Here is a 27,936-nt window from a genome sequence, read left to right on the forward strand (position 1 = left end):
CTCTTCCAGGCATAAGCTACATTGTTTTGATGTTGGTGTGTATCCTGTTGCTTTAGATAAAATTTTCCATGAAATGTTGTGGTCCAGTTTGTTGTCTTTTAATTTCCAAATATGTTCGCTGAGTTTTGTGGATGTTTTTTTGTTAGTGTTTCTAAATGTTGAGGTACAACATACAAGATACAACCTCCACACCTCAACATCTATCGCAAAGTACTTTCTGCCAGATCTAACAGAATCAGCTACGCAATCACTGCTGGGTGGACAGGGGGATCGGTAAAAAATCTCGACTGTATATCATTGGTCACCGAAAAATGCTGTTCGCTGCGTTTCTAAACTTGATTGGCAGCAATATATTGTTATTTGTTTGTAGTTGCCGATCTTCCCCCAATCTTCTGAGTAATGAGTACTCTGTAAAAAACATATTTCAAGTATCGGCCAGAAAACCCGTCCTTCAAGAATCGATCCTTTAAAATGACCCTCATCTGGGCAAAAACTGTCAAACCTGAGACTTTGTGAGGTTTTTATTGCCTCTGCTATACTACAAAACTGTTTGCAGAGTGGAACAAACTTCCATAGGCATTAATTCGAAATCTGTTGCGCTCCATTAAGACACATTTTTATAACTGGGGGTCTCAATAGCTCAGTCGGAAGAGCACTCGCTTCACACGCTAGTGGACCGAAGTTTTAAGAGATCGATAATTGGGGTACGAAATTTCTGGACAAAATTTTAATTCCATGTTTTTTTTTTTTTTATTTATAGCAGGGCAGTATGTGGTGGGATCTTGTTTTTGGTTGTGGACATTTATAGCTAAACTGCCATGCTCTGGAAAAAACCCCCCATATTTTAACATTTGGCCAGAAAAATTGTCCTTCAAATATCGATTGATTTAATTACCCACATCTTGGCAAAAAACTCTCAAACCAGATCTGTATCCTAACCCACTAATGGGCCTCGTTCTACATTGATGTAGTGGACAATATTTTGCGTCATTTTTGAGATTTCCATGACAACAATGAGCCCATAAAGAATTGGGTTATCAGACCTGCAAGTAAGTGAATGTAGGTTTGAGAATATGTCCAATTCAATCATAAACCCATATCAATTTAGGTTATCAGACCTGCAAAAAGTACCCGTCTTGTGGTAAAGAACATTCCACATCATACTGGGTTACAAGATCAAATAAACTCACACAGAGCAACAAATACCTAACACACGTTTGGAGGCGTATGGTCAGTTTAGGTCCAATTAGCATTGTCGGAATATCCCATCTATTTTTAGAAATCCAGGAAATCCACAAGACAGCTCGTTTGGGTTTAAGTCAGGAATCAAATTACACCGGAAGTTGTAAGGACCTCTTTCGCCGACCCTCTTTCCGGCTCGTACCATCTCTATAAATTGTCCCCTCACGGCATTGCTTCATTCAACCTGATATCATCACATATTATGTGACCGTCTCAATATGGTGTTAGGCAGACAAGAACCTGGTTCTAAAAAGTGAATTTTAAAAATGTAATGAAGGGGGCGAAGTGGCCGAGTGATTAAGGTATTGCAATACAATCCAGAAGGTACCGGGTTCGAGGATAGCCATCGGTAAATTATAGCCAGACACTAAAACCAACTTAGACCCATATTTTGACGTCAATTTTAGGTTTGTGGACCGCCTAGTGAGTTGTCTTTAGTAGTAGTCAAGGAAACAAGTGATTCTATTGGTTGAACTGTTGACTACAACTCACGATTTGTTTACTTTTGTGGCCAAAGACTTGTCTTTTGACGTCATTTGTTGGTCAGTGTCAGGCCATGAGTTTACGAAGGCCACGGTTCGAGCCCCGATTCAGGTACTTTACTTTTTTCCTTGGGCAAGATTATTGACCCTCAATTTATTTGCTCACTTTGGACAACATGGGTGATTCCTGTTGACATCATACATCCCGTTTAATGGATTATCTATATTCCTTCATGGAATGCCCAGACGACGGGTTCCAATGGTGCCGCTGCGAAAGGGCACAATTTCAAATTTATAAATAAATGATCAGAAACATGCCATTTTAGTTTGTCGCACTGTAAGAAACCGAGATCGATCAATCCCGAGTGCAGTCGAGAATTTTACTGATTCCCCCCTATCCACCCAACGATGATTGGGCAGCTGAGCCAGTTAGATCTGTCGGAAAGTACTTTTGCGATAGACTAACGTCCTATCCAAAAAGTAGAAAGCAATTGCTATTGTCTGTTTGGGATAAACCCCGGGCCCACAAGCCTAATGGCTCTGAAGGACTTATGTCAGAAACCAAACACAGTCTCCAATTTATATAAAAAATACGGAACTTCAATGTCATATTTTTGGTCAAAGACCGGTATATATCCCGGTTTCGAGTCTCGCTCAGAGCGGCCCAAAGTTGAGTCCTTGGAAAAGGAACTTAACTCACATTCTCTCATCGTACACAACTAGAGCATTTATATAGAGCAATATCCACCAAACGTGCTGAAAGAGCTTTACAAGGGATCCCAGACCAACAGCGACACGTAACATGTAGAACGAGACACAAGACGTCTGTTAGGCGATATTGCATATTTTTTTTGACAGAGACAACGCTGTTTACGGCGAGGTATTCATTTTACACATGAGAACGGTGAGAGAATGCAAGTTAAGAGCCTTTTCCAAGAACTCAACTCTGCGCCGAGTGAGGCTCAAACCCAGGACCTTCCGATCCGATAGTGAGTGTCTTACCACTAGACCACATAGCCACACAAGTGTAAAATGAATACCTGGACGCTGTCTCTATCGAAAAATAAAATGTAATATCGACTTTCAGGTGTCATGTCTCGTCCTACATGTTAAAAGTTGCTGTTGATTAGGGACTCCTTGCGAAAGGACTTGAGCACGTCTAGTGGATATTTTCTAGTCCATTGGGCCGATGGAGCCGGAGTTTATCCCGGCTTCTATAGCGTGAAACGGACAATAGCAATTGTTTGCTATTCTTTGGATAGGGCGCTAGATTTTTGCAAAGTACTTTCCCCAAAATCTAACAGACTCAGCTACCCATTCACTGCTGGGTGGACAGGTATTCAGAATTTTTTCGACGGCACCCGAGATCGATCTTGGTCCCTTTGCGCGTGAAGCGAGTGCTCTATCAACTGAGCTATCGGAACCTAATATAAACTCTCAATTCTTATACATTCAATTTCCAGAGCCAAAATGACCGTGGAAGCGTTGGGTCACATATTATCTTAGCTTTTTCAACAAGAAATAAATAATAGCAATGACAATGCGACTTGGATTTCATTGAAGTCTTATGGTATACCCGACGTACACATTATTTGCAGGTCTCATAACCAAACACAATTACGGCCTTGATTTAACATTATTGTAGTGGAGAATATGTTATCTTTTTAAATCTTTCCAATACAACAATAGGCCCAAAACTAATTGGGTTATCAGACCTGCAAATAAGTGCACGTATGGTATACCCGAAGCTCAACGGAGAACAAGAAGGCAAAAGAAATTGTGACAGGACAACATCAAGGAATTGACAGGTCTGGCACTTTAGGAGTTGATAGAAAAGGCCATTGACCGAGGTAAGTGACACTAGATTGTGAAGGTTGTATGCCACAAGTCCCCCCCCCCCCCTCCCTCCCTGCCGACGATCATTCGATCACGGGAATGAATGAGTGAGTGCGTAGCCATAATTAACTTATAGCCTGACACTTGAGCCCACGAAGACTTACAGTTTGATATCAGTCACAGATTTTAGCCGGGTATTCGTTCACACCTAAGTCGAGTTGGGTAGTGTATATTAAAAGCCTTACCCAAGGCTACAGCGTCGGGACCAGAATCTTTCACGATTATTGTCACCTATCCGTCAACTGATCACGCTTAACAATGCTGAACCCACGTCTCATATATTTTAATATACATTTATTTTTTCAGCATTTTAAACAACCCGTACTCTGGATAGCCGCGAATTTAAGAATTTGGCTAGAAAACTCGTCCAAATATCCAACGATTTAAATGACCTCCAACTTGACGAAAACCCTAAAGCCTTGGACTACACAAAGTCCCAGGTTTGAGATATTTTGCCAACACGAGGGTCATATAAATCGATGGATATTTGAAGGACCAGTTTTCTGACCAAATTCTTAAATACCTGCTTATTCCCAAGCACGCCAGTTAACTGGTTAGTACTGATTTGATGCGTTTGGTCCATTATCATCTATTACAGATGTAATGGTTTGGTCACATATTATATCTTTATTGAAAGCAACTGTTTTCATTGGATTGTTTATCAACCTGTTGTTTGTTTTGGTTTGGTTGTGGTTTATTATGGTTTGGTTGTGGACATGGCTTATCGGATTGAGGTCATAACTAATCTGTGTCCACTCTTTAGCATTGAGGGTCAATATATTATCTAATCTTATCTCATCTTATTTAAGACTGAATATAGGACGTATCCTTTAGATGATTTATATAATAATATATAACTCCTACTAGTAGTGGTAGTAGTAGTAGTAGTAGTAGTAGTAGTAGTAGTAGTAGTAGTAGTAGTAGTAGTAGTAGTAGTAGTAGAAGTACTGGTTGTAGTGGTAGAATAAAAAGTACCGATTTTCTTTGTTTAGAACCAAACTGCTGGTTGCTGGGTGGACGTGACGTCAGACTATTGAATCCTATTATATCTCCAAGAAAATTAAATAGACGCCTATTGATTGTTCCATTTTATTGTTTCTTGTCACCCAGTCTAGACGAACAACTGTCTCCAGACCAGGCTGGATTCCGACCAGGACGGTCAACATGTGGTCAACTTCTAAACCTTACACAATTCATAGAAGATGGGTTTGAGACAAAACAGGTCACTGGCACAGTCTTCGTCGACCTCACTGCAGCCTATGACACAGTGAATCACAAGATCCTACTCCTCAAAGTGGCTAAAATGATAAAGAATAAGAACATTGTAAATATTATCCAGTCACTTCTCGAAAACAGGCGCTTCTTTGTTGAAATGGATGGCCGGAAGAGCAGGTGGCGCACCCAGAAGAATGGTCTTCCCCAAGGATCAGTGCTGGCTCCAACACTTTTCAACATATATACAAATGATCAGCCTGAGTTCCCAAATATCCGCCGATTCATATATGCTGATGACCTATGCCTTGCAACACAGGATGTGTCCTTCCAACCAATCGAGAGCAGACTGACAAATGCCCTAGACACCCTTACAAAGTACTACACTAAAAACTCGCTGAACGCCAACCCAGGGAAAACACAAGTGTGTGCATTTCACCTCAACAACCACCAAGCCCACAAAAAACTTAACATCAAGTGGAATGGCCAGACATTAGAGTACAACTACCACCCAGTGTACCTCGGAGTGACGCTTGATCGGACTCTGTCCTTCAGAGAACACGTGAGGAAGACCAAGGCAAAAGTGTCCACGCGTAATGCCCTCCTTGGAAATCTGGCAAACATGAACTGGGGAACTGACCCTAAAACTCTAAGGACCACAGCATTGGCCCTCAGCTACTCAACTGCGGAGTACTGCTCAGCTGTATGGGCCCGATCATGCCATGCCTCCAAGCTAGACCCCGAGCTCAACAACGCCTGCCGGATCATAACGGGCCAGCTGAGAGCAACACCATTACCACTGGTCTACCGTGCAGCAGGAATAGCCCCACCACACATCCGGAGGGAAACTCATGCCCAAATACAAAAATACAAACAGGAAATGGACCAGAGACACCCCCTTCATGACCACAATTGCCCCAAAAGCAGGCTCAAATCAAGGAAGAGCTTCCTCACAGTAGAGAGCCTTCACCCAGACCACTCAGCATTCTTCCGCCTGGACAAATGGGTAGAATGGGACAAGACAGCAAACGATGCCCTCCAGCCCCCAACAGAAAAGCTCTCAGCAGGCACAGACCTCAAGAGAAAAGAATGGGTGGCGTTGAACAGAGCTAGAGCAAAGGTGGGAAACACCGCCACCAACCTCTTTAAATGGAAAATCTCACCGGGCACTGAATGCCCATGCGGTCACCCCAGACAGACCATGGACCACATCCTGTCTGAATGCTCGCTGGGACCTCACTGCACCAATGCTGACCTGAGGGAATGCAACCAGACTGCCCGGGACTGGCTGACTCACTGGCGCGACAAGATATGATGATGATTGTTTCTTGTCCTATATGTTATGTGTTGCTATTGGTCAGGGACCCCTTTGAGCACGTTTAATGTGCGGCTATGTGGTCTAGTGGTATGACACTCGCTTTCGGAATGGAAGTTCCTTGGTTCGAGCCTCGCTCGGTGCATAGTTGAGTCCTTGTAGAAGGCTATTTATTCACATTCTTTCACCGCACTCAGGTGTAAAATGAGTACCTGGCCGTTAACAGAGTTCTCTCTGTCCGAAAAAAATGCAACATCGCCTAACAGGCGTCATGTCCCGTCCTAAACATTTCGTGGATATTGCTCTATATAAATGCTCAATTTTTAAAATGGATATATATATATATATATATATATATATATATATATATATATATATATATATATATATATATAAATGGATATAAATGTTTTAGTTTCTCTTTTTAAAAATCATTTAAAAGTTCACAAACGTAGGTTTGTCCAGATTTGACGAGCAATCCAAACATCTAACGCACTGTAAACGTATGAATTTTTGATTGATCCAGGATCGAGGTCAGTTTGACCTGACGAAAAACTTATACTTGTGTAGGGATGTAGATTAAGTAGGGATGGTAATGAGTGGAGTAAAAGAGTGGTGAGCGGGGGAGACGAAGAGGGGTGGGGGGGGGGTCAGGAGTTGAGACTTAGAGTGGATTATAGCACCAGGTTTGACAAGTCTGAGATGACGCAAAGGTTGACATTATCTTGACCTGTGTCAGGATTAGAGAGATGTCCAGCTTTTGTGCATTGTCATTGAGGTGGTCGATATTATTATTATTATTATTATTATTATGATTATTATTATTTATTATTATTATTATTATTATTATTATTATTATATTATTATTATTATAATTATATTATTATTATTATTATTATTATTATTATTATTATTATTATTATTATTATTATTATTATTATTATTATTATTATTATTATTATTATTATTATTATCATTATTATTATTATTATTATTAAGAGTAGCTAATTGCAATTAATGTTCTAGCTTTCGTTAATTCTTCCTTACTCAGTGTTAATCAAAGCATCTGAATATCATTGGCTATCTTAAACAGGAACATTCTTCTGATTGGCTATCCTCATAATTCCGATAGCGTCCCTTTATTCACAAAATCAAATTCATCTCTGAATTGAATCACACACGCTAAGAATCCCAAGAAAGAAGAGCTATCCCTCCAATTTCAAACTTGTAAAAGTTTTATTCTCTCGGTTGAAGGTAAAATGAATTATTGGTTAACATTCAAAGTGGAACGAGATATTAGTGTGATTTCAATGCTTAATCTATCATTACTATTATAGTTTGTGTATAGATTTTAATTGTGCTATTCCATGGATGTTCGTAAGTTGAAATACTTGTACAAACTATATCTATATGTATATTATACTACAGTTAATATTTGTTTATGATCTATGCTATTATTTCATTTATGTTCAATATGTATATTGCTTGATGTCTATACTCTACCGCCAATCCCCGACCACACATCATAATAATCACAATTATAATTGATAAAAATATATAAATTATAAAATATAAGGGACACATTCCTGTTAAATTCTCATCATGTAAGATAGTTAAAACTGTCAGTTGATGTTTGATTCAAATGCAATAACTAACATTATCATGGAGTTACTGCTTCTCCTTGCCTTTGTCGGCAAATAAAAGCTATAATGATCTGTCGCTCAAGGACGATCCGGTGGCGATAGACAAACTCGATTGGCTCTAAGACCTTGTTGTTTTAACTCTTAATTGAAGGTCTTTGGCTGTCACCATCCGTGGCTATCAACCATCTTTACTCCGTACCCAATCCTTGAGGCGCAAACCCCTCGTTGCCGACACCAGAACCTTCCTGTCAACCCATAACTACAACACACTGTTGTGAAGTCCAGAAAACCCTGAAAGCAGGAGCCAACCCTGGAACTAGCTGATACATTTGCCTCAATCAAGCAAGCCGGCAGGATAAAGATAAGCCAAACGGGCTTATACCATTTTCAAATGTATTTTCCACAGACACTTATAAACTAAACAAATCAATCAATCATAAATAAATCAATAAATAAATCAATAGATAAATAAATAATAAATTAGATCCACTCAATTAGAGCCATTCTTCCTGATACAAACTAAACACTTATTTTCTCTATCTTTTCCTGTAACAATCCAATTAAACTTAATGTATAGAATTGTTATTATTGTATTGGGCGTTACGATTGTCATGACTCACTTGTTATTAATACAATTAAGTTATAAGGGACCCTAAGGCAATTCTTAATCACCCCTAGATTAAACCTGAGCCGTTTGTGGTATAGGTTGAGTGGCGCAGCTGGTAACGAGAGCCATAGCGCGCATACTAGTTTGAATCCAGACCATTGAGCTATCGGTTGGACTCAATCCCACAAAAATAACACACAACCCGCCACAGGACCTACCATGTCAATCTGTTAGGATGTCGGAATAACCTAGAATAGGAATAAGGTATATAAAGCCAAATAAAAAAAATTAATAAAAAGTCACGCCCTTCCGCCACGGCATGAGAAGATGCCGTCACCCAGGCACTCCATGAAGGAGTCAAAGCGATAATGAAAAGGACATTAACAGTTTTTATATAACGTTAAGAACCAAAATTTTCTCTTCCCAAATCAAAACATTTATCTTAACTCAAATTTTATAAGTTAAGTTTTCAACTGAATTCTCTAATCACCAGGTCTAACCACGACATCATACCGTTATGAGACCATATGCCACATTGTGATTTCAAACGTCCATAAGCAAGTATTGTGATTATATATATATATATATATATATATATATATATATATATATATATATATATATATATATATATATATAAAAATAAATACATCTTATTTCACCTTTTAAAAATGTTTTCGTCGACGAATATGTATATATACATACATCCCTATCAGTTCGTGTGGATGCAAGTGGAGGCGGTGAGTGGGAGATCGATCATTCACAATTGAAAACCCCAAACCCCAGCCAAACCATCTAAACAAAACAACAATCCAAACAAGACAACCGTAACTATACGGATTCCCATCCCCACCTTCTATCTCCAACAAAAGACATAAAAAGACTTTTTCCACTGAAATCGTTTCTTTGTGCCCAAACTATTTCCATTTCCTGGTTTCTATGACATCCATCGAGTGATGGTCTTGATACTTCAAATATTTCGATGGTCTCCCATTTTGTTACCAAATTTTTGAGTTTCCGACAAAATATCGGGAATTTCCATATTTCAAAGGCTTCTGTTCCCATTATTGACTTATTTCAATTCTATTTGGACTTTTCCGCCATTTTTAGCAGTATATCTCGAGGTTGACTGATTTTTTTGGATGGTTTTTGTCTTGTATTTTTCTTTCTTGCGTTCTCTGGCACCTTTCATACACACATGTTCAGTTCTTTATCTTTTATAAGAGTCAATTTTACCCCTCCCCCCTTTTTTTTTTACTAAACATTTTATTGACTTATTTAGCCACCTCTAGATTTTGGGATCACACAAAAAGTTTGATTAAATCTTAATAATTGACCTGACATAAAATAAAAAAAGATATCTTTAGATAAAAATACAAACACACCAAAGACTTAATATTGGGCCCATGGAGCCGGAGTTTATCCCAGTTTCTACCGGGTGAAACGGACAATAGCAATTGTTTGCTACCCCTTGGATAGGACGCTTATCTATCGCAAAGTACTTTCCACCAGATCTAACAGACCCAGGTACTCAATCACTGCTGGGTGGACAGGGGGGTCAGGATCGGAAGGTCCTGGGTTTGAGTTCCGAGTGGCGCAAAGTTAAGTCCTTGGAAAAGACTTTTTGCCCACATTCTCTCACCATACTCAGGTGTAAAATGAGTACCTGGCCGTTAACAGCGTAATCTCTGTCCAAAAAATATGTGATATCGCCTAACAGGCGTCATGTCTCGTCCTATACGTTAAGTGTTGCTGTTGGCTAGGGACCCCTTGTAAAGCGCTTTGAGCACGTCTAGTGGATATTGCGTTATATAAAAGTTCAATTTGTTGTAGCTGTTGAAATCGCAGTTGAAAATACATAGATAGAAGTAGTACAAACAAGCATACAAACATAATGTCAATGCCAAAGTTTTTGGAGATTTGGCTTCAAAATGCCAATCTGGGACCAAAACTCCCAGGTCTGGGGCCAATGAGTTTCACATCTCAGCTCCCGTCTGGATGCCTGGGTGGCATTCGAGACGCATCGATGATTTGGTCATTTCTGATTTCTTACTGGAGTTTCCTTCCAGTGAGGTGTTAGAGGGATGGGAGAGGGAAAAGATAAAATCAGAAAATAGAAATGAGTAGAAAGAAAGAAACGCACACACACACACACACACACACACACACAGAGAGAGAGAGAGAGAGAGAGAGAGAGAGAGAGAGAGAGAGAGAGAGAGAGAGAGAGAGGGGGGGGGGGGGCTAAAGTGGGGAGACTTTAAAATTACACAAAAGTGTCCCCACTCAACCCCTTGCCTCATCTTTGATATTTGACAGTCTGCTGCCACGCAATGTGTAAACAAAACGTTGATTGGATGTGCATGACAACATCATCATCATCATTGCCTTTTTTCACCCTGGATCAGGCCACAAATAAAGTTTCCATCTCTATCCTGAGCTAACTTTATAAAGAAAATCTCATTCCATGTCTTATCACTTCTCTGTATAGATAGTTCGAGATGACGTCACAAGGGTCTTTGTTATTGTTTTTCGCCATCCGCGTTTATGAGTAATTCTCAGTAAACTGTATTTATATGACTATAAACAATCATGGTTACACACAGTTTTGTGTGTTGGCCAGTTATACTTCCGGATGGCAATGTTGTGAACTTCTTAGCCAAGTGCATTCTGTCTATACCATGACAACATGCTTCAAGGTCAATTGCAGCATAGTACGGGTCACTGACATCTCATTATTAAAAAAAAATCGGGGTCATGTTTTGACGACGTCATGCGATTGGTTCGCTCTGTTATGTCGGGGTGACTTTGATGCTTAGAATCGATTATCAAGCTTAACTTTTAATACTTGAATTAGAATTAACCAGTCGTGTTTTGACCAATCGAAACATGGAATTTGTGACACACCTTCACACGTGTTCGGACAAACATGGTTGTTTATAAACATAAACGTGAATGATATGAACGTTTCTCTGATCATTGTTATTGTTTTTATATCGCAAATGGGTGAATAGTTATAAACACAATTCTCTAGATAATATTTTGAACGTTTAAGTTTACACATAGTTTTCTCTGTTGGTTCTGTTGGTCAAGCGGTTAAACAGTGGGTGTTTTACTTATACACAAACCATCGATAGTAAAACATGTGTAGTTTGCTATGTTTACTAATCATTGCCATTGTTTACATTATGACGACTGTCCGAGAGGCGTGGTTATCTAGGGGTCTATTGATGCCTCCATTGAATAGAATGAGTTTTGTGTCATTCAATTTAAATAGTATAAACATTTCTGTCTGAATATTTAGACTCTTCAGTCAATTCTCTTCATCAAGATTATTCCGATATAATACCGTTTTCACACGATAGGTCACAATTTGGGTTGTCAGACTTGTAAATAGGTATACGCTCTCACACATAATATTACCGTTTTGAGACAGTGGGTTAAAAATTATGACAACCCACGTTGTGGCCAGACAAGAGTTATCGTGAAACTAACAATAGCAATTGCTTGCTACCCTTTGGATAGGACGCTAGTCTATCGCAAAATACTTCCGCCAGATCTAACATCCTCAGCTACCCAATCACTGCTGAGTGGACAGGTGGGTCAGAAAAAAAAATCTCGTCTGCACACGGGGTCAATCTCAGTCCCTTTGCGTATGAAGCGAGTGCTCTACAAACTGACCTATCAGGACACCCCTAGACATGGTTAGCGTGATATTGAATGTCTATAGATACCCCTACCCCCCCCCCCCCCCTAGCACAGCCCTTAACTCACTCAACCCTAACACCGACTCTATCCGTAGTTTAGCCGGGTTGCTTTTACCCCATGCCTATTATATTTTTCTGAGACATATTATCGGTGTACTATCAAAGCTATTGTTTTTAGTTTTTACATGTTAATGGTAGTTATCTATCTATGTACAGTCTTATTCTTAATACATTTATTCCAATTTTGAAAAGTGGCAAAAATCTCTAGGATTGAGTGAGTTAACACATATCCACTTCCATCAAAAATCATCCAAGCCGTCTAGACATAACGTACAAGTTTTCAAAGCTACGTAAAATCAATTTTCTATCTACCTAAAATGCCAAAACACATTTCTCTAATTTGGCCAGAAATAAAAGAATTATTTCATATAATTATCGACATATCAATACGATCCCTCCTTGTCAAACGACCTCAAAAGCTGAGACTCTAAAGAATTACTAATTGACTCAAACTAATTATACGATTCAAGGCATTATGAAAAGTTAAGAATCATCATAAAATATCCATTAACGAAGAAAACATTTATGGCCAAAATCGATAAAAGATGTTTTTTTCTTTCCCAGTTTACTGGAGAATACTGTTGATATTCTTTCAACAAGTACCCTCGAAATTTTTCATTTTGAAATAAAATTACTTCATTGATAGTTCGTGCGGCTATGTCGTCTTGTGTTATGATACCCGCTTTCGGATCCGAAGGTCTTGGGTTTGAACCTCGCTCGGTGCATAGTTGAGTACTTGGAAAAGGTTCTTTACTCACATTCTCTCACCGTACTCAGGTGTAAAATGAGTACCTGACCGGTAACAGCGTTGTTTATGTCGGAAAAAATTGTAATGTCGCCTAACAGGCGTCATGTCTCGTTCTACATGTTACGTGTTGCTGTTGACCAGGGACCCCTTGAAAAGCGCTTTGAGCACGTTTAGTGGATATTGCGCTATATAAAAGCTCATTTTAAAATATAGATCAAGAAGACCCCACCGATACAAAGTATCTCAAAACTGAAGCTTAATCAATAAAAATCAACAATTTACTAGGTCGTCAACAGCGTTATCTCTATCGAAAAAAAATGTAAATGTACTTTCGGTTAACAGGCGCCATGTCATGTCCTGCATGTTAAGTGTTGCTGTTGGCTAGGGACGCCCTGTAAAGCGATTTAAGCACGTTTAGTGTATATTGCACTATATAAATGTAGTAATAGTCAAAGCTTGAGGTGCTCAAATGAGTCAATAAAATGTATAGAAAATTAAAGGGGGTAAAAATGACTCTTATAAAAGATACAAAACAAAGTAAACGACTTTTCGTAATATAACATATTTCCTTTTCTTGTTTACCCGAAGAAGGCCAAAGGCCGAAACGTGGTTTACTTTGTTTTGTCTTTTTTAGAGTCATTTTACTCCGTTTATTTTGTTATATAATTCCCGAGTTTTTTGTTATCTCTAAGATATCAATTCTATTATATCATATGATGATTCTATCTTTATGTCCTGTATAACAATATCCGTTATATCATATCATATCATGGTTCTATCTTTATGTCCTGTATAATAATTTCAGTTATATTATATCAAAATGCCTACAAACATCTCGACATACCGAAGGCATATATTAGGACTTTATGCGTCGACTTTTCGAGTGCGTTTAATACAATTCAGCCTCATCCTCTAATACCAAAACTACTACAAATGAACGTCAGTTCTAACATCGCTCTGTGGATTTTAAATTATTTAACAGAGAGACCACATGTGTCGGTCCGCACAGACAATACGGTAATTGATTCATCAACTATATCCACCAGCACGGGTGCTCCGCAAGGAACGGTTCTTGCTCCCTTCCTTTTTTCTATATATACAAATGACTGTGTAAGCAATTTTTCTAATATCATTATTTTAAAATATGCAGACGACACAACAATTCAGGCTTTAATCCTCACAGAAGCTGATATTGTGAATTACACGCAATCGATATCCACATTTGTTGATTGGTGCGAAGAAAACCATCTCCAGCTAAATGTGAAAAAAACGAAAGAAATGATCATCGACTTTAGGGCAGCTGGAGATGGTCATAACCCCATTGTTATAAAAGATGAAATTGTTGAAAGAGTTGAAGAATACAAGTATCTTGGGGTCGTCATTGACGAGAAGTTAGAGTGGACAAAACAGTCCACGACTGTCATCAAAAAGCTTAAAACCAGAATGTATTTTTTAAGAAAACTCAATAGAGTGAATTTGGACAATAGGCTGCTTTTTATGTTTTATGACATATGCATTATCAGTGTACTACGCTACTGTTTGCCAGCCTGGGGTGGGAATAACAAAAGATCTGAAAAGTCGAAGATCGACAAAGTTTTGAAACACTGCCAGAAAATGCTAAAATTTCCTTCAACTTTAGACTTTGATCATTTTTATATGAAATCATGTAATGAAAAAATAAACAAAGTCATTAGAGATGAATCTCATTAACTACACAAAGAGATTCAATTCAGCAAAAGAAGCGGTCGTCTTCTGCATTGTATCACAAAGAAACATAGACATTTTAATTCTTTCCTCCCCACGGCTGTGAGAAACTATGCACTGACACTGACTTAGACTTAGATATAGTTCCATCGTTTAAGAGAGATTTAATAAATGTTCACAATCACTTATAGTATTAACATAATCATGTAGATAATAACTAATTATTTATGATCTTAACTTATGTTACCTGTTCTAAATTTAAATTAAAAGTTATTTTTTAAAAATAAATAAATTAAGCCAGCATATTCATCTCTCTATGTGTGAAATAAGGATAATATTATAGAGAGGTGATTCAATAATTATATTTATATTTATAGAACATATCAGTTATATTATATCATATGAGGTTGTACCTTTATGTCCTGTATAACAATATCAGTTATATTATATCATATGAGGTTGTACCTTTATGTCCTGTATAACAATATCAGTTAGATTATATCATATCATGGTTGTACCTTTATGTCATGTATAATAATATCAGTTATATTATATCATAGCACGGTTCTACCTTTAAGTCCTGTATAATAATATCAGTTATATTATATCATAGCACGGTTCTACCTTTAAGTCCTTTATAATAATATCAGTTATATTATATCATAGCACGGTTCTACCTTTAAGTCCTGTATAATAATATCAGTTATATTATATCATAGCACGGTTCTACCTTTAAGTCCTGTATAATAATATCAGTTATATTATATCATAGCACGGTTCTACCTTTAAGTCCTGTATAATAATATCAGTTATATTATATCATAGCACGGTTCTACCTTTAAGTCCTGTATAATGATATCAGTTATGTTATTTATTTTAGCTTTTATATAGCCCAACATCCACTATACTTCCTCAAAACGCTTTACAAGGGGTCCCTGGCCAACAGCAAAACTTAACATTTAGGACTGGACATGACGCCTGTTAGGCGATATTACACTTTTTTTTCGGACAGAGACAACGCTGTTAACGGCCAGGTACTCATTTTACACCTGAGTACAGTGAGAGAATGTGAGTAAAGAGCCTTTTCCAAGGACTCAACTATGCGCCGAGCGAGGCTCAAACCCAGGACCTTCCGATCCGAAAGCGAGTGTCATACCACAAGTCCATATAGCCGCACAATATATATATATATATATATATATATATATATATATATATATATATATAAAATATCATATCAAAGTTCTACCTTTACGTCCTGTATAATAATCAGTTCCCGCCGTCTCCTGAGATCTGCCACGCTATCCACGACTCGCACCGTCTGCAGTCCACGCCGGTTCCAGGAAAATCTCACTTTTATATAGACATGGCAAGTCTGGCGGTCCATCTCGTCTGCCATGTTGGCCGTAGTGGTGGTGGTGGTGGGGATAATGATGATGATGATGATGATGATGATGGTGATGGTGATGATGGCATGAATTATCTCTCTCCATTCCTCCCTGTCTCTTGCTTTTTCAAACAGCTCTTGGATTGTTAGGTTGGTGAAGCCCTTCAGTTGGTCTATTACGTGATATAATATGGTCAGATCTCTCATCTCTTTGTCCAACTCGTCTGTCGTATGCTCAGTAGAGTTTTGTCGCAGTTATAGAGCAGCAAGAAATAGTTCGGAACCCGCAAAGAGGAACACACTCAGATGCTTACAAAACATTATATCACCCCCCCCCCCCAACAAACAAACAATCAAACAAAACAAAAACAAAACAAAATTACAGCATATAACAGAGATATGATTTACAGACTCAATCATGAAATCAGACTAAAATTACTTGGAGAGCTATTCAAACATCAGAGAAAAAGGAACAAGACAAGAGACAAGTGGAGAACCCCTTCAGCGTAAGAATAAAAGGAACGGCCGAACCTGTGAAGTCGGATGACGTCGAAAGCGGAAGGCTTTTTAAGTCAAATCAAGAAAGTAATAAACGGCTTAACTGTTTTAGTTATTGGCTTGTTAATAATACGTCATATAAATATAGAAAGATCGAAGTTGACGTCACTCAGGTCTTTGTTATTGTTTTTTTGCCATCCGTGTTTATGAGTCATTTTCAGTAAACTGTGTTATCCAGACTATATAAGTTCATGGTTACACAGAGTTTTGTGTGTTGCTCCCTTATACTTCCGGATGGCAATGTTTTGAGCTTCTTAGCCAAGCGCATACTATATATATATATATATTTTAGATTCATTATTCTCACCTCGTTTTTTTTACACATTCTCCAACAACGTTGTTTCGTCCAGAATTCCTGGAGTCATCAGGAAGGTCGTTTAGAGGTGTCTGGGAGGAATGTTGGCGCCAACTGACAAGACACAACAACATTCCTCCCAGACACCTCCATACGACCTCCCTGATGACTCCACGAATTCTCGACGAAATAGCGTTGTCAGGGAATGTGAGGTGAGAATAAATAAATAATTCGCTCCAAGAAACTGTCGAGCACTCTACGTGGTTCCAACTAACTCCCCTCAATCACACACACACACACACACACACACACACACACACACACACATATATATATATATATATATATATATATATATAATATATATATATATATATAACAAATTCAAGCTCAAAACGCAAAAGGCCAAATAACCCCCCCCCCCTTTCCTCCCCCCCCCTTTCCTCCCCCCCTTCCCTCCCCCCCTTTTTTCCCCCCTCCCGACCCCATTATACCCTCCCTCCCCCTCTTCCCTACCCCCCCCCCCCCGCCGCACCACATTCCACTACAATATCATACACACATGTACACACAACACACAACACACCTACACGCACACACACACATACACACACACACATACACACAGACACTCATAATATAAACACGAGAGCACATCACACTACACATCAAAACTAGTCACCACTAGGCAGCGAAACAACGTTAGTTTGGAGTTTTCTACGGACATTTCTTACAAATAGATTATGCCGACTGATGAGGAAACCAACAATAACCTGGGAGGTCGTCAAGCAAAGCAGCCCCTACAGATGCGGTGCCAGAAAATGCAATTTATGCCTGACAGAGAAACTGGAGATTTTACTACACAACCACAGAAACAATAGCACCTTAAACAAAAGATCTGAACTGATGACAATGTGCAGACACTCTAACAAATTCAAGCTCAAAACGCAAAAGGCCAAATAACCCTCCCCCCCCCTTTCCTTCCCCCCCCCTTTCCTTCCCCCCCCCCCTTTCCCCCCCCCTTCCCTCCCCCCCCTTTTTTCCCCCCTCCCGACCCCATTATACCCTCCCTCCCCCTCTTCCCTACCCCCCCCCCCCCCGCCGCACCACATTCCACTACAATATCATACACACATGTACACACAACACACAACACACCTACACGCACACACACACATACACACACACACACATACACACAGACACTCATAATATAAACACGAGAGCACATCACACTACACATCAAAACTAGTCACCACTAGGCAGCGAAACAACGTTAGATTGGAGTTTTCTACGGACATTTCTTACAAATGGATTATGCCGACTGATGAGGTGGGAACACTGAAACGAATCGTCTTGGCAAGAATAATGTGAGTGAAAATTTACATTTATATATATATAAATAATTACAATTATATATATAATATATATAATATATATATATATATATATTATATATATATATATATATATATATATATATATATATATATATATATATATTCATGCTATCAAATTAGGTTTAAAATCGAAAGATGACAGACTAAAAGTAGATGGGGTGTTTTTTTTTTCTTGTATTTTTCTTTCTTGGTTTGTCTCGCACCTTTCATACACACTTGTTCAGATCCTTAGTTTATGAAGAAGGCACAGGTGCCTGCTCCCTACTTTCTTAATTTGATAAAGACTATAAATAGACAGCATCACGCATGGCCTTGTATAACGATTACAGCTACAAGCTCCATAAATTCTTATCTGAACGGATACCAGTCGCAAACATAATAATTGGACAGATTCTGTCCAAAATATAGCTATTTTAAAATGTCTTATTCTGATTATCTATCAATTAATTATAATAAAATAGAAGTTGTCTTCAGAATCTCTTCTAAAATCAATAAGGAAATCTGCTTTGTAGAATGCAATTAACATTGGAGAAAATGAAAATAAATTCAAAGCTGGATCTTGGATGGTCGTGTTAAGTTCACGTAATCCAATTGATGAATCGTGTTCTTCTATGTTACAGGAAACAGATACACACTGATAAAAGTAAAACACAGAAAACACACATCATAGGGATTTTGTGTCCACAGGCTAATGTCGCAAACACTATGGGTCCGATATTTTTCTTTCACGAGAAAATAATTTGACCCATGTCACTTTATGTCACGTGAAAGATACCGCGTTACGTCTTATATTAAGATACCTGAAATATTGTGTTTGCGCAACAGATGTGACTTCGCCTTAAGCCCTGTTTCCATGTTTACATAATGCGTAGTGCGTAATGCGTAATGCGCAATGCTTAGTGAGCAATGCGTAAAGAACGTTAATATAGAAATTCAACTAAAGTGTATCCATGTATCCGTAATGCGTGGTGCGTATTCCAACGACAGAGCCATATTTCGAATACGCATCACGCAGCCATACGGACACCGAAGCTAGAAATTATCGGTCTTTTGGACCAATTTATTCTCTTGTTAGATTAACTTTGGTCAGATGGGATCCTCAGCTTGCTGAGTTGTTCGCTGGTCAAACAAAAGTACTGAAAGAATCCTTTGAGTCCAGTTCTAATTATTTCACAAGATTCTTGGACACACCAAACCTTTTCCTTTGGTGCAGTATTTCATGTAGAACACACCATTTGTGGTGTGTTTTCACCAATCTCATGTACTAATTAATAACAATTGCGATGTCTTCAGTCCCATCTTCCTGTTTCCGCGTTTTTGGAAAAGCAAGGGGCCATAACCAAACTGTGATTTGAGGGCAAAAAGAACAAACTGACGCATCGCGAACATTAATTTACACGCACAAATGGAATCGGGCAATACGCACTACGCATTAGGTAAATCGCATTGCGCACTGTGCATTACGCACGGAAACAGAGCTTTATCCGTCAGATACCGGGAGTATTTTTCATGAAAACTGAGATTGGAGAGGGAGGGAGGGGCGGCGTGTATTCTTGTAATACGAAACAATACCGCCGTGAGGTGGTAGGTCACATACTAATACAGAGCTGCCTACTTGAAATTTCAAAAATTCGTAGTTTCTAAAGGGGAAAAAATTCACTTTAAATATCTTTAGAAATAAAGAATTTGCTCTAAGCATGGTCCAAAAATGCTCCAAAGTCCTGAATATAGGTTCTAAGAAGCTAAACTTTCTTTCTCGACAAAATTTATAGTCAAAGAGATCTATGCAGTTCTGTAGCTGGAGCCAAATATTCGTATTTCTGTGAGTTTTACGTAGTACTAGGCATGTCTGCTATAATCACCAGTTGGACTTCTTCATGAATGTTCTCAGAATGCTTTCATTTAGTTGGTTACGTACTAGCCAAGATATTGTATGAACTTTACTTGACCCCATGGTATGGTGACGTCGGTATTCATCAGTGACCAGTCAAACAAAACAGTGATAACAATATATATGTCCAACCAAGACAAAAAATATTGAGCTTTTATAAAGCGCAATATCCACTAAACATGCTCAAAGCGCTATTCAAAGGGTCCCTGACCAACAGCGACATTTAATATTTAGGACGAGACATGACGCACGTTAGGCGATATTACAATTTCTTTCGGACAGACACAAAGTTGTTAACGGCCAGGTACTCATTTTACACCTGAGTAAGGTGAGAGAATGTGAGTAAAGATCCTTTTCCAAGAACGCAACTTCCGATCGGAAAGCGAGTGTCATAGTCGCAAATACCATGCAATCATGTCGGGATGAACAAAATGCCAAAAAATGAATTTATCGTTAAAATGTTCAGAAAAATGAAAATTAAGTTTTTCGCACTAGACGAACAGAGACAGCTTTGTCTCTGACGGAAAAAATGTAATATCGCCTAACAGTGTCTCGTTGATTGGATATTTATTGTGCTATATAAAACTTCATTGTTTTTAATATGAAAAGCAGAGGTTCATATTTTTACGGTCTCCACCATTTAAACCATTGCAATATATTACCGTTTTGAGGTGGTAGGTATCAAATACCATTGTGCGATAGTGCGGCTTGAGGTCACGTGTTTGCTTCAGTTTGATCTGAGAATCCCACACTTAAAAGCTTACGTCATTCCAATCCAAGTGTCATGGCGGCCTGATCACCAAACAATGTACTGCGTACGCACAATCCCATCTGACTAATGAGCAAATAGGGCAACATGAAATTGGTAGACAATAATATTGTAGGATTCACTTTTCTAGTTTAAAATGCCAGTTTTTTGTTGTTGTTGTTGATTGATTTCTTTTTTTTTTCTATTCCAATAAATGTGTCATAACGACGTGTATCTATTTACAGGTTCCAATATCTTGGATACAGACCTTGTGTAATTGGTCTTTTGATTTCAGAGTGATGGCATCTTATTTTCTCGCCTAAATAATGCTGTTCGCCAATAAAGATCACCCATGCCCACTCTTTTACCCCCCCCCCCATAATCATATGCATCTGCCTCTTCACCCTGCCACCAAAACAGTTATGCCAGTTATAATGATTCAATATGTAACCTGCTCATTGTTTAATAATGTAAATACCGTGTCTATTCCATACACAAACAGCTCAAGGCGCCATTCGAATACAAACATTAAAGCTACAATAACAGGCCATGCACAAAACATGCTTAAGACGTTCATATCATGAAAAATGATCCATAAACGGAAACTGGCTTTAATATATCAAATATTTCATTATAAAATAAGTCTTAATATGTGTCTTAAAAGTAGCTTCTGTATTGCATTTTCTTTAGGAAATTGGAACAGAGTTCAAAATAGAAGGAGCAGCATTAGAAAATGACCTCAGAAAACTTTTTGGAGCCTTTGTCGGGAACAGTTAATCGTAGAAGATCACTCAGTGCTATTTAAAAACTTTGATAATTGTGAAATCTTTCTAATTTCGAAACGCAATATTTTACAAAGGTAGTGAATGTGTTTTTTTTTCCATGAATAAGTCATTTTGTAAATATCTGCCTAAGTTTTTAGCTTGTTCTGCGAAACATCGTTTCGTTGTTAATCACAATGAAGTTATTTAATGGGTGTTTGTGAGCTTCTTTGGATTGCAGAAAAGGACTTCAGTTATTTTTGATTTAATTTCAATTTATTCACAGACATCCAATTCTTGAGAATTTCAATGCAATTTTCCACGGAAGAGACAAGACCATTCGCAAACGCCGGTTTAGTTGACATATCAAGCTGTGTATCATCAGTATACACGTGATGATTAATATTACATTGCCTAATGACACCAGCAAGAGGTTGGGTATAATGAGTGTATAAAAGGGGGCCAAGAACTGATCCTTGAGATACTCAAAGAACTCAAAAGAAAAGGAGGAGAAACGTTTCAGTCAACCAAAATCGATTGCAAACGGTCAGTTAAATAATTTCGAAACTAACACAGTTCCTGTTAGTCCGAAAGTTATAGACATGGGTTTTAGAAGTATAGAATGGTCGATAGTGTCAAATGCTGTGCTGAGGTCGAGTAGGGCGAGAATAGAAACGTTACCTTCATTAGCAGCACAGAGAAGATCGTTTTGGATCTTCAACAGAGCCGTCTCTGTATTAAAAAAAGAAAATCCTACACGACAACGATTTACACCAGCACATCACCGAGACAACACACCAGGCCGGCAACATAATTGATTGGGTCATCTCCCCTGTGTCAAGTAATAGAATAAGAAAGACCGAAGTTGTTGACCTTGCGTTATCCGATCACAAATCTTTATTTGTGGATATCGCATTAAAGAAAGTTGATCTCCCGAAACGAAACATAACAACAAGGAATTATAGACAAATTGATATCAGTGTTTTACAAGATAGCATTCGTGACGTCGTAAATAAGGTTAAAAATATAAACGACTACAACAAAGTGTTGCGGTCTATTATTGACCGTGAGGCATCGCCACAATGTCGGGTCGTATCGAATCGACCACATTCGCGATGGTTCAATTCCGATATAAAGGAATTAAAGAGAAAAAAGAGACAGGCTGACAGGAAATCGCGAAAGAGTGGCCTAACGGTATTTATGGATATCTACAAAGCAGCTAAGTCGGCTCTTTATAAAGCCATCACACCAGCAAAAAAGGCCCACTACAACGAAAAATTTCAAAGCACTAAATCTTGCAAAGAATTGTTTTCCACCGCAAACGACCTTCTTGGCAGTAAGAAATCCACACCCCTTCCAGCGTCTAGAAATAACGCCGAACTAGCTCAAAATTTCGCCATTTCCACGACAAGATAAAATCCATTAGGGCAAACTTAGACAATACAACATCATCATCGTCACCGAGCTTTGGACCATACCACGGAACTACATGTTTTCGATCCAGCCACTGAGGATGAAGTCAGCCATTTTAGATAGCCCATCAAAATATTGTGACTTAGTAGACCCCATCCCAACTAGTATTCTTAAGACTTGTGTTGAAGAACTGTTACCAACAATAACTGAACTTATAAATAATTCGTTGGTCTCTGGTAGTGTCCCTGACTCGTTTAAACGTGCCATTGTTAAACCACTATTAAAGAAGTCCGATCTAAATGTAAACGAATTGAAAAATTACTGACCTGTCTCCAACCTTCCATATCTATCCAAAGTGCTTGAACGCATTGTGTTAAAAAGACATTTGTATCATATCCATCGAAATAATTTAAGTGAAAATTTCCAATCTGCTTATAAATCACATCATAGCACTGAAACTGCCCTGCACTGATATTCTTAATAGTATTGACAAAAATCATCTCTGTTTATTTACTATGTTGGACCTTTCGGCTGCATTTGACACCGTTGATCATGAGATACTTATTAAACGATTAGAAATTACTTTTGGAATAAGAGACACTGCGCTTAGTTGGTTTAAATCCTACCTAACATCAAGATCTCAGTCGGTTCTGATCGATGGCGCAGTATCAGAAACATTTCCTCTAAATTACGGCGTTCCGCAGGGGTCTGTCCTTGGTCCTCTTATTTTTACTCTTTATTCTCAACCTCTTTCGGATATTTTTGTTAAAAATAAATTAATGTATCATTTCTATGCTGATGACACTCAGATCTATGTAAGCGATACCCCTAGTAATATCCCATCATTGATTACCCGTGTTGAGGACTGTATCAGAGATGTTAAATGCTGGATGGAAATTAACAAGTTAAAGCTGAATAATGAAAAGACAGAGGTGATGGTGTGTGGTAGAAAAAGTGTTTTGAAAGATGATTTTCTGAAGTTTACTCTAAATATAAATGTGTACACAATTATCCTCTCAACGTGTGTGAAAAACCTCGGGGTAATGCTAGATCAACATATGACTATGCAGGCAATTTGATTCTCTATGTAGCAGTTTGACAATAGGCTTAAAAAGAATTGCGTCCGTTAGACCTTTCCTAACAAGAGAAGTAACATGCAAACTAATAACATCTTTCTTACTATCAAAAATAGATTACTGTAACTCCTCGTTAATCTCGAATGTAAGCAACGATAAAATATCACGCCTGCAATGTATCCAGAATGCGGCTGCTAAATTGATTTTAAGAAAAAAGAGAACATCCTACTCGTTGCCACTTTTGTATGAGCTGCGTTGGTTACCAGTTAAAGTGAGAATCGAATTCAAATTAGCAGTATTGTGCTATAAGTGCCTTAATGATCAAGCACCATTGTATATTACTGAATTTTTAGAAACTTTTAAGCTAACGAGGAATCTATGCTCTGCACTAGATTCTACAAAATTAATTGTTTCAATAAATATAAATATAAATTTTACCGCGGCAGATCGTTCAGCCACGTCGGACCTTCCACCTGGAACTCTCTTCCTAAAAGAATAAGAGAAGCGAAGGCCTTATCAATATTTAAATCAAAGTTAAAACACCATCTCTTTGTTAAAACACATCTTGATTAATGCATCTTTGTAATTTGACCCCAATATGAATGTTAATTTAGTCTATGTTATTATATCATTATTTTATATTATTTATGTACTTGACATAGCATGTGGATGTATTACAACATGTTTTGTATTAATGACTCTATGTTTAGTTATTACATTGTTGTATAATGATAATATTATGTTGATGTAGTATGTATAATGTTTCATTTGTATAATGATGTCACTGTATTATTGTTTCGCGAATTGAGCATCACCCAGTGATGAAAATGCGCGTTATAAATGTCATGTATTATTATTATTAAGATACTGCCTATGGGCAGATTGATTCGGTTCAAATAGATTATATTTTTCAAAGTGCCTATTTAATCTTTGAGACATGTCTAACATTTTTTTTGTTCTTCCGAGGACAGGCTAGTTTTGTCCTCCGGAGGACTGGTTACACACTTCCAGTGAATTTTGAACCGGAAGAGAAGTCATGGTCTTTAAAATACCAAATGATACAGATTATATGATTACTTATGAAATAAATCTTTAAGATAATAAGTAGTACTATAGAGAACGTTACTATTTCCATCAGAATTATTGAGAAGAAGAAGACAAGAACTGGTAGATTATGTAAAGTATTTCCAATAACTGAATCGTCAGTACAAATCCAGCATTGATGTCAATGATATTATGATTAGTAGCTCACCAGTTATCTATTGTACTCTGGAAAATCACGTATTTAAAAATTTGGCCAGAAGAGCCGTCCTTCAAACATCGATTGATTCAAATGATCCTCATCTTGGCAAAAATCTCAGACATGGGACGTCGTGAAGTCTAAGGTTTGAGAGTTTTTACCAACATCAAGGGGTCATTTAAATCGATTGATATTTGAAGCACGAGTGTTCTGGCCAGATTTTTAAATACGTGATTTTCCAGAGTGCAAGAGTGAATTGAATAATATTCCATTTTGTAACAGCAACCTGGTCAGACAGTTTTATATATCTATATCTATATATAATATATATATATATATATATATATATATATATATATATATATATATATATATATATATATCGATGTCAAAGATATAGAGGCAAGAATTATGGAATACATGATTTATTATAACATAAATGGATTATTCGAGGCGACACGTAACAGTTAAAGGTGAAAAGTGCAAGAGTATTTGCATCATTGTTGGTTGACACCGCTGAGGTTGAAGGCACGTGCTTTGGTCAAGCCATAATTTATGCCAATTACGGCCAAATATTTACATCTTTGTTCTCAATCGGAGTGATCTATATTTAGGTTTTTGTCCAATGTAATCGATCACATGGTTTGTTGCTGCCCAACAATTAGATATTTTAAAATCAATTTAAACACACTGTTTATTTAAAAAAAAAAAACAACTGTAAACATACCTCTGGGTCATGCTCAACAAAATGACCTATTGTATTGGTTTTTTTTTGTTATTCGCTGAAAAAGGGTTTTGACTCCGAAACCTTACGTGATTAGTATTTTGTTCTGTTTTTGAAGTTGGTTGTTTGATTCATTTTTGTTCATAAGTTAAGAGCAGGTCTTCCAAGTCAGGTCCTCAAATGGATAAAATGAAATAAAGATTCTTACCTCGAGTGTAGTGATCTGTTCAGTGTTGCCTGCTTGACTGGCCACCACGTTCGTCAGACCAATGAGGGATCAGCTCTCTCTCTCTCTCTATATATATATATATATATATATATATATACAGGGACCATGTATTCCCTACGGCAAGAAGACGCTCATTGGGATTCAAGATGGCCGCCTCCAGTGGAAGACCGACCCGTGGGGTCTGAGTGTTATTGGACTCTGTAATCTGATGTCTTTCTCTGATCACTGAGACGGTAATGGCTGATGACGATGGTGATGGTAACATATAAATAAATATAAACTTAACCATTACATTACTTTTTAATTTTTTAATAGTGAATCACACCATATGCGGCTATGTGGTCTTGTGGTATGACACTCGCTTTCGGATTGGAAGGTCCTGGGTTCGAGCCTCGTTCGGCGCATAGTTGAGTCCTTGGACGACGTCTCTTTATTCACATTCTCTTACAATACTCAGGTGTAAAATGAGTACCTGGTCGTTTACTGTCTGGAAAAAGATTGTAATATCGCCTCACAGGCGTTATGTCTCGTTCTACATGTTACGCGTTGCTGTTGACCCCCTGTAAAGCGCTTTGAGCACGTTTAGTGGATATTGCGCTATACAAAGTTCAATTTTAATTTTAATTTTTATCTCCGACCCAGCTTTTATTTACTTGAATCTCTATATCGAAATATTCACGAGATTCTGTGCCCAAAGCACTTCACGAGAGTTTCCAAGCCATTGCGACTTTTAACGTGTATTACGAAGAATGACCCTTGTAAAGCGCTATTACTATTGTCTTTTTATTTTGACAGAGACAAACAAAGCTGTTATTCGCCAGGTACTCATTTTACACCTAAGTGCGGTGAATGAATATGAGTCAAGACTTTTAGTGGAATTTGAACATATTATGGACATACTGGTTCAAAGACAAGTCTCACACCTCAAGACCACATAGCTTATGCTTCTTTCTTACCCCCTTCCCCCCCCCTTCCCCCCATCCCCCCTCCCCCCAGCATTCTTCACCATTTACGGACCTGATATAACGACATTTCATACAAGTCGACCACTAACCGTTTTACCCGACGTGTCAATATTTGCGGGTCTGATAACCCAAATTGTTATGACCACATTGTTTTCATGGAAATATTCTCAATTCAAACACAAAATATCATTCATTTCAACAATGTTAAAAAATGAGAGTTCTTATATAGCGAGCGCAATATCCACTAAATTTATATGCTCAAAGCGCTTTACAAGGGGTCCCTAGCTCAACATCAACGCTTACCATGTAGGACGAGACATGACGCCTGTTCGGCGATATTACATTTTTTTCGGACAGAGACAACTCTGTTAACGGCCAGGTACTTATTTTACACATAAGTACGGTGAGAGAATGTGAGTGAAGGGCCTTTTCCAAGGACTCAACTATGCGCCGAGCGAGGCTCTTCCGATTCGAAAGCGAATGTCATACCACAAGACCACATAGCCGCCTTACAGGCCCACAATCAAGTCCAGCTGTCAGATCTGCAAATAGAATCACGTTGGTTTTCACATTTATCCGGACCAAAACTTGACACCCACCACAAGGACCCTCGCTGTCCTAATAAATTTTCTTAAG

General features: G+C 38.1%; 1 protein-coding gene across 1 annotated transcript in view; it reads right to left on the reverse strand.

Annotated features, from left to right (window-relative positions):
• LOC144969539 (uncharacterized) overlaps positions 1–26,400 on the reverse strand; it is a 51,518-nt gene extending 25,118 nt beyond the window's left edge. The window contains exon 1 of the mRNA XM_078908674.1: positions 26,315–26,400. The gene's annotated coding sequence lies outside the window, so the exon portion shown is untranslated. The remainder of the gene's footprint in view (positions 1–26,314) is intronic.
• Between the last annotated feature and the right edge of the window lie 1,536 nt (positions 26,401–27,936).

The sequence above is a fragment of the Berghia stephanieae genome, chromosome 3, assembly GCF_034508935.2.
Source record: "Berghia stephanieae isolate SIO BIC M18660-M18661 chromosome 3, UCSD_Bste_1.3, whole genome shotgun sequence".
NCBI classification, from domain to species: Eukaryota; Metazoa; Mollusca; class Gastropoda; order Nudibranchia; family Aeolidiidae; genus Berghia; species Berghia stephanieae.